Source organism: Scomber japonicus, chromosome 9, assembly GCF_027409825.1.
Source record: "Scomber japonicus isolate fScoJap1 chromosome 9, fScoJap1.pri, whole genome shotgun sequence".
Lineage (NCBI taxonomy): Eukaryota > Metazoa > Chordata > Actinopteri > Scombriformes > Scombridae > Scomber > Scomber japonicus.
Window position 1 is genome coordinate 24,700,412 of NC_070586.1, and position 9,418 is coordinate 24,709,829.

The following is a 9,418-nucleotide window of genomic DNA, read 5'->3' on the forward strand; positions in this document are numbered from 1 at the left end:
GGATCAAAAAATCACAATACAAAGAGCCATAATTTACCTTGTTTACGGTTGGAGGTGTCCAATGGTGGTCTATGGGGAAAATGCTTTTTGGGCTGCATGGGGGAAATTTCACTGCAATACTGCAAGTGACCACTGGGAAAAAATAGCTGCAAGGCTCAGTGATGCACCCTATCCAGCTCTAATACATCCATGCCCACGGCTGTCACCTTGCTGTCCAACATCCCATATGTAATTGCAACATGGAATACGTTTGCTCGGACTTGTTGAAAAAAACAATCTACTGATTAAAAGAGTTAAAGATATTTATTTTAAGATCATTCATTACTGTTTTGCCGTCAAGTCATTTTTAGTAAGATTCAAGAAGGATATTGGTGTACTTTTTTAAATACACACACTATGTGAATTGTTGTTTCGGATTATATCTATGACCCTACTCTGTTTTGTTTGTTTAAACAAGTTATGAGAGAAAATTAGAAAATATTGCCACTATATTAAAACATTGCCTACCTCATGCAGTAGAAAAGCTGTGGAAACTTTAAATTTGTGCTCCATAGGTCGCCTATAGGCTACTTGTTAAGCTTATTATATATATATATTTTTTAACTTCATCATTTTAATTTAATATTTATCTGTAATCTCTGGCATTGTATATTTTTTAGTTTGATGATTTTTATTCCTGTTTCATTACTCCATTTACCATATAATTTGTATGCGATATTGAAGCTGAAAAAAAAAAAAGAAATGCCGCTACCGACTCTACTGCGCAGACTCCGGCTCCAGACAAGCAAAATGGCAGCTCCCTGAAAACTAGGTAGAATCCCTATATTGGGATACCTTTTGGGACAAGCAGTAAGAGGAAAGCAGAGGAAGACTGGCGGAATCTCTTATATCAGTTTAATTTGCTTTATTGTTTTCAACAACAACCAGAATACAGTATTGACATTTGCGTTGGTCCAATGACAGTTAACAAATTTCACCTTCAAGTCTCAACTACTGCATCAGATTTAGCAGTTACCTTGTTTCCGGTTTTGTTGCGCAGTGGATACCAAAGCTACTTGTGTCAGTCAACAACATTTAGCAGGACGCCGCCGGGGAGCGGCTTGAGAGCTCGGCCTCCCTACCTACGCTGTCCGGGCTGGACCGATGGCGGGAATATGGCGGCTAGTCAACCGGGAGAGTTAGCTTCAATCACCACATCTCCATGACAGAAAGAAGAAGACACCAGATAGCGTGAGTCTACTAAGTTATATTTTCTCTTTGTAATTTTTTCTCTGATGGTTAAATGTCTGCTCTGTGGCTGTGGCTGTGGCTGTTATCTCCTGAACAAGAGTGCAGCAAAGAGATCATATAATGTGCCAGACTGTTAGTGAGCTGCCTGGACTCACATGGAAAGAGTCTGATTCATTTGAAGTTGTGCTTGTTGGGTCACCTGTTGATATTGTGTGCAGGAGGTCTGGCTGCTTGATTGTGACCGTTTCTCCACTGTTTGTTCTTGTGTATTTAGATAAGTGTGTGTAAGTCATGTATTTGATACATGCATTAATACTCTTTGATGTGAACCTAAACCTTTAGATCTGTTTTTTTTACTGTTCAGTCACTTATCTGTATCAGATTATAAACTTTGTGGTACTTGACATATTTCTATACAGTAAGAAAACACATAGGAAACGTGTAAATCATGTGATATGTTGTCTGTTTCTGTTGAGAACATAAATCTTGTTGTCACAGTAGTACAATACTATTAATTTGAAGTTAACTTTGTTTAACTTTGGTAAAATGAGACATCTGAACCTCTCCAGAGCTAAAATGAGTGCTTCTTTCTTTAGGAAAAATATGTATGCTAAATGTCTATAAAGACCACCATTCAGGGTTTTTTGTTTTTTATTGACATATAAAATTGTCCCCCTTTGATATCATTGGGTGGGGAAAATGATGTAGTGTAATGCTATTTGTTGTTGTAGTCCATGTTGCTATAATTCAACAGGTTATGCTGTAAATTATGTTTGTGTTTGGTGTTTCAAAATCTTGTCCCATGTGCTCCTTTTTAACTTTGAGTACCTGCCCCTCTAAAGGTTTATGCACAGCATGCATTTAAACATAACATAACTTGAACATAGAAAGTAGAGATAAGTAGTTGTCAGCTAGTGTAATAATAATAATAATAATAATAATAAAAAAAACCTTTATTGTCATTGTATAGGGTGAGATAAAATACATATACTACACACGCAACCATACACATACATACTCAGTCATACAAAAGTGCCAACATAGATACATTTCACATTCACAGTAAGCTAGTGTAAAATAAGATAATGCTGTGGGTTGGTTTTCCTCCTGTACTGTAACCAGCTTCATATTGTGATGTTTTGTAAGACTATTTAATTTATATAAATAGTTTCTTCTTGTTTGACATTGAAGATCACCTAGTAGTCTGCAACCTGCTAGAAGACAGCATTTACATGTCAAATCAATGGTAAGAAATGTCAAAGAGCAAGATGTGTAGGCTACAGTGTGGCATAGTGCTGTCTGCACCACATACAGCATAAGAACCTGAATGAATCAATAAATCATTTTCTCTATAATAAATTATTATTAAATTAATTAAAAGTGAATTCAGTGAAATTCTTTAGATACTTAATATACAGTACTTTATATCAGATCCATGTATACTAAATACATTTAGCTTAACTTTTCAGTGCAAGTCTTTTTACTTATTATACGTTTCCATTAGATAAACTTTTTCCTCCACTTAAGATAAGATTGGAACTTCTTCATAATGTGCTGAGGTGGTAAATTTGTGGAGATCCCAATAAAATGAACCTGAATAAAGAATTAGCTTGAAGTTCAACAACAATTTGCTGTTAGAGGTGATATTTTGACAGCTCTCCTGATGAAAAAGGAGGCTTTTCTCTTTTCCATTTAGCTTTGGATGTGAGTTTTTGCTCTTCACATACTGTATTTATTTGGAAGTGAGGAACATCCAGTGTCAAAAATGACTTAAATGACTTTTAAATTGATCAAATGCATCATCTTCAAACACCGATTACACATGTTTGTGTTTCCACCTGCAAGCTTGTACACGGTGTGGCATGTTCACTAACGTGGCTATATAAGGGCTAGACTGTATTTGCACATGCGCATACATTGGCTAAGCCCTCCTCTCTTATTGCAGGGATACCCACCCCACCCCCATAATGCATCCTACCAGCCTCTCATGCCACGTAGATGCGCACACACACACTGCAGGAGCGTGCCTCCATCCTGTCTCAATTTACCCTATTGCACATTTCCCCTGTTAAAAAAAAAAATACCATTCTGCCCCGAGGCCTATGAGGCATCTCTGCAAAGATCGCTGTTTACTAATAATGATGTCAGCTATGAATGCAATTAAGCTAAAGCCATGCAGTATTTCACATGAGAGAAAGAAAGATTATTAAGACACATGAAATCTTTACTATTTCAAAATCTGAATGTGGTTTTCTAAAATGGCTCTAGAGACACTGACAATGTTTTATTACAGTATCTGGGTTATTCCATACATTTCACACTGATGTCCTTTTCATTTATAATTGAAGGAAGTCTCATACTGTATATTCTCCACGTTGTATTCCATATCACACTCAGCACTATCACTGCTGCTGTTTGAACTTTATTCTCTCTGGAGCTTGTGTTTTTCCCCCCTTTTCCTATTCAGTGTTGTCTGTTCTTTTTAGTCAGGCTTGTTATTTCTAGATGAAACATAATAGCCAGGATCTTCAGTGTACTGTGAGAGTTTCACACCCCTTCCTAGTGTTTAATCCATATGACATCTCCTCAGTGCCTACCGGTTCTTTTGAGTTTCAACTCACAAGCCTTACAATATAAATAAAGATGATGAGAAGATTACAGTAAAAAATCTCAGCCTAGTCAATCAAATAGACTCATTGCTGAATGTCACAATTCATTTTTAATGGCAGGGCTTTTTGTGCGTGAGTGCTGGTGAGCATTATACATCGTTTCCTTCTTTTATTAATCAAACAACAGTTTGAAATGTGTGTCACTGATCTCAGCAGTATACCTCGAAGCAGAGGAGGAAAATAGAACAAAAATCCATGTCAACTCTTCACCAGTAAGACGGAAAATGGTTTAGAATGTAATTCTCTTTGGTGCAGCGCCTCCTTCTCCATTCTCTGTAATCTACAAGAATGAAAATTACAATGCAAATGCAAATACTACTGAATAATGTATGTGTAGCGTGAGTTCCTTTACAGAAACTGGGAGGTTTTTTGCTTAAATAGAGTAATGTGGTATTGGGAACAGACATTTGGTTAACTGCAGAAATACACCGGAGGAATTCGCTATGTAAAACTCAACTCAACAATTTTGTTAAGGTTTTGCAGGAATATTTATGTACAGTTTCCATTTCTGAATCACATTATCACAAATACAGAACTCCTTGTACTATGTGTTTACCATATTGCTAAATTTCAGACAAAGTCAAGCTCTGGACACATCAATCAACAGACATGTCTTTGCCCTACTAGTTAAAACATTACATTGTGTTGATCTGTAATTGGTTCTGCTCTGGCTAGACAAAACTGCACCAGCAAACTGTTTAAATTCCACCTGAAGTTACTGTGGGTTATAGCCAACAGTGGTTGAATTATTATTTTTCATTTTCAACATTAATTTATTCCCCTGTTCATGGCATCTGATATTTAAGTGCCTCCTATATACTGTATGTAAATGTCAGTCCAAACCACTGTTGACATTAGATCCCATTCTCACATATTACAGTGCTTTTGCTTCCAACACACTAATAAAACCTTTCACGATTCCTGTTCAATACATCAATCTAATTTTCTGTAAAGTAAATTGAAGCACATGCAGGACGGCTGGGAAAATTACAGTTATTACGCTTAATGACATTCATATACACTTGAGCACATACGTTTTTATCCTTTTTTTTTTTTTTTTTTGTTTAGAGAAAAGAAAAAAAAAAAGCTCCTGGTTCTATCCTTACACGTGGCTTTGTCAGGCTTCTCCCTCAGTGGTTTTCCCATCAGGGATTGTAATTAAGCAACAGCATTCATGAGTGGGCATGCTCATTTAGCCTGCGACTGGGCTTAGACAGCTTTAGAGGGATGGAAGAACAAATCCTGGTGGAACAAGGCAATGTATGCTATAGCCAAAGTAAAAACACTGCAGATAGAATAACAACTACTCCAAAAGTTTTGTATGCCCCCCCCTCCCCAGAACATTATGTAGCTTGCACCATATACCAAGCCGATACTTTTGTCACTTTTGTCATGGGAAGTCCTTTTGTTGTTGTTGTTGTTGTGCATTACTTTGCTAAGACTTTACAATGTAATGTGCTTACATGGGATTGCAAGTGTTTTGTGACAGCAGCAATGAGCTTTGAATTCTCAGGTTTATTATAACAAAAACAGAATTATTCACATGTGAAATTTAAATTCCTTAAATGTATTTCTCTCTTTTTTGTAGCTATTAAACATTTGATGCTTGTGTATAAACAGAGTAGACCATCCTCCTATTTCACAAGTCAAATCCCTTTTTATATATAGTTGACTATATTGTGATGAATAAAACATTACACTGCTCACATTGTAGCTTATTGTAAAATTCAAATAGAATATGTTTGAAAATAGTGTGTTACAATACAATTAGACTTAATCAAGCTGTTCATGGTTATTTAAATATAAAATACTTATTGTGTTTACTGAAAATCTGGTGTCTGACTGGATAATAATAGCTCATAATTGAATCATATTTTCTCCTCGTAAACTGAGGTAAAATCTTACAAAAAGTCAGAGTGGCTCAAGACACTTGGATGGTTATGTCTCTTTTTGGTTGCTCTCTTAAATGTAGTATTTTGATATTTCATACTCAAAGTATCTTGAGCTATCAGGCCTTTAGAAAGATACAATTATAAATGTAATTATAATATGACACTTGGGACAGGTGAGACGTTAAAACATTGATTAAGTTTATATTTCTCTTTACACTGACTTAATATTATAATTTCAAGATGTACCAAAATGTACCACTGATTTTATTTAACTGACCTATAGTGTTTTAGGTTACTCAGCAATGCCCCAAATGAGGGTGTGATTCTTGACTTAAGCTGGGTTCTGTGGTTGTTCGTTAAGTCAGATCAACCCCCTACCTACCGCAGTTATCCTCAAATCATTTTTATTCTTCTTTTATCTCTCACACATAGAAAATCACTAAACTATCAATGCAACACACACTGTAAGGCATTGGCATGAGCTTGCCATCACTTTAGCCTCCCATTTGGCAGCGTTATCATCTATCTGAAAGCCACAAAATCAATTCATTGTCTGATTGTTATGCTGGGTGTCACCTCGGGTCATTTTACTGTATATTGTTGTTTATTCTATATTTCATTTCCTGCTGTAAAACTCTATTGCCCATTGAAGTCATCAGAAATAGCAGGTTTCACCAAACACTGCATTGTGCCGCTGCAGCACCAGGAAAAAATTAATGCAGATTTTTTTTTTTCTCTCTTTTCAATTGAAGACTGATTTATATCAGAATTAGGCTACAGTGTGTGTGAGTGTGTGCGCATAAAGCAGCAACAGACACACAGAGAAATAAAGGCAGAGCCAGAGAGGGAGAGAGAGGGAGAAGCTCATTATAATCAGGCAATTATGCTGGCAGAATTAGAAGCGTCCTTATTTTCTCTTGTGGCAGCCTGAGTGTGGAGACGTTTTTTTAAGTGACTGCAGACTAATCCATGGATATGACTGACTATCCTGTGTTAATATGGAGCATCGGTAGTCGTGTATGACAACAAGATTTGGAAGTGAAAGCCTGTGATTTTGACTTTTTGGAGAACCGGTGAGTCAAGCAAGGCTCCCTAGGTTCTGGGCACTAATTTGCATTGATGAGGATTTTTTTTTCTTTCTTTCCTGGTTGAGGTTTTGGCTCAGCGGTAGTGAGTGAGAGACGAGGGCAGTTATAAACGCCTACAACTCAGGACTATGGCTGTACACAATCAGTGTCTTCCAGTCAGTGGTATATGATTATACTGCATGTTTTAAAAAAAACCCATTGTATTCAATGTTATATGATATAATAAGAGCATTGCTGCTGGTGTTAATTTTGTTGTTAATGTCAGTGATTGTAAGTGTGTGTAAGAAGGGGTTGAACTGTGTGTGTGTAGTATGTGTGTTTGCTTTATCCATAAATATTGAATATATTTATAAACTTTATTATAAATCAGAATGTCTTAAAAACATTTAAATAATTTAAAAAAAATGAGTATTAAATGTTTTGAGGCTAAAAAATATTGTAATATGATTTATTATTCTTATATTGAAAATGTTTAAAAAACACAATAAAAATCTTGTTTCATTCACCTGTTTGTATACATTCTTATCCAAATAAATACACTGTTGTCATGAGTTAAGATTTGACAGATATGTGATGTGCACCAACGGCATGTTCACGCTAAAGACTTTGACCTTAGGTCAAGGGTGTTTGACCAGCATTTGACTCTTGACCTCTAATTCATGTCTTATCAACTGGCATGTTAATGTGTATTGATCATCCATCGCTCCCTTGAGACAGAAAAACCGAAACATTTTTTGTCTTTATACTAAAGTGTGAGTTGCTGTTTATTTTCTCATGCACCTGCAAAGAAATGCTGTAGACATAACATTTCCCAATTCTTGTATCATTTAAAAAATCCTTGTCTTGTATACTTCATTAAAACAATATTAAAAATTTAATAAAAATATGTCTTTTAATGTCCATCTTGAGGACACATAGACCCATCCCCCCTTTTGTTTCCATTTACAAGAAATGTTGAATTGTGCATGGAATCTAGCAATAGGGATCGTCTATGTGTATGTGTGCATTTGGTGGAGGGTGTGTGGGGGTGGGTGGGGGTTTAGATGAACAGTGGAATGACGACTCCCTGAAAGTTCTCAGGGAAGTGCTTGTGTCTAGCCATGGAGCAGGCAGCTGATTTGGGATAGGGTGTTAGCATAACAAAGGGCCTGAGCCTGTGAACTTGGGGCACCTTTCGACCCTGGAGCTGTGGGAATGAATAGTCTCTGGGCCTCCCCACAGAGCACCCCCATGGCTAGCCTGATCGTGGCTAAATTGTTAATCAGGGTAATTTAATATAGTTTTCAATATGCCTCATCTCTCATCGGGAAAGCATTCACCGCCTTCTCGCCTTCCCGCCTTCCCGCCCAAAAAAGGCTCCCCTATTCAACCAGGCGAGACAGGCAGCTGCAGGTCTTATAGCCTCCTCAATTGAAATGTTCAAACATCAACAACATGAAGGCCTCAGCTCTGTGTTTGTGCGTGTGTGCAGATGTGTTTGCGTGCATGTGCAGTGATGAGAGCCGCACCTCTGTCTGCAGACTTGACCATGAAAGACCATTCATGCATGCAAATCTGGACACACATATATACTGATACACGCAGAGTAACTGAATGAAAGAGAGTGTGTGTGTGTGTGTGTGTCTGTGTGTGTGTGTGTCTGTGTGTGTGTGTGTGTGGGCGAGAGATAACAACTGTAATGCACAGCTCCATATATGAGCTTCACCACCTTTGTTCAAGTACAATATTTACTTTGACCTGTGCTCTGAAAATACGGGAAATGAGGCAGTGTCTTTGACGCTGAGCTCTGACATGACAGACAGTCTCTGGCACTTTCTCTCTCTAACCTGGATGAGAGTGAGGTCACTGTGAACAGTAACTCTTAGTCTCAGGACAAGTGACGTCAGCTCCCCTGGTGGCAGCATCCAGTAGCTGAGGTGAGTCATCGGACTCTAGGCCCTAGTTTTAGGCGGCGTGAGTTGGAAACACCCATCCACCCACTTACACACACATATATAGACAGACACACACAGGGCCCAGGTCTCTCTACTGTCTATAAATACATACTGTAATCGAGGATGACTCAGACACCTCATGGCTCTCTGCCGGGAGGCAGAAGATGGAGTGGAGAGGACAAGAAGTCTGTGGCAACAATAGAGGAAAGCTAGCAAGACCTGCATTGCTAGTGTTAGTGTGTACATTTTAGCTCCAAGCTCGGAGCTGGTATGTTGGCAGAAAATGGAGGACAATAAACAGGAAGTAGGGTTTCCCATGCGATGTTTGGTGAAATGCTGGGTGATGCTTTTGTGAAACTTATTGATTAAGAATGCAGCATGGCTACCTCAGTCTGTTATTACGTGCCGATCATTGTCACCTGAAGGGAGTGGCAAAAAAATAAAAAAAAACATACATACATATGAATGCAGTTTTACCCATTTGTTACAGCTTGGTGATTAAAGACTATACTATGCTTCTTTGTTTTCATTCATCCTCATGGCTGCATAACTACATAATAATTAGATCTATTGTAAAAACTAGAGACAGTTATTCGAGAGGGCGC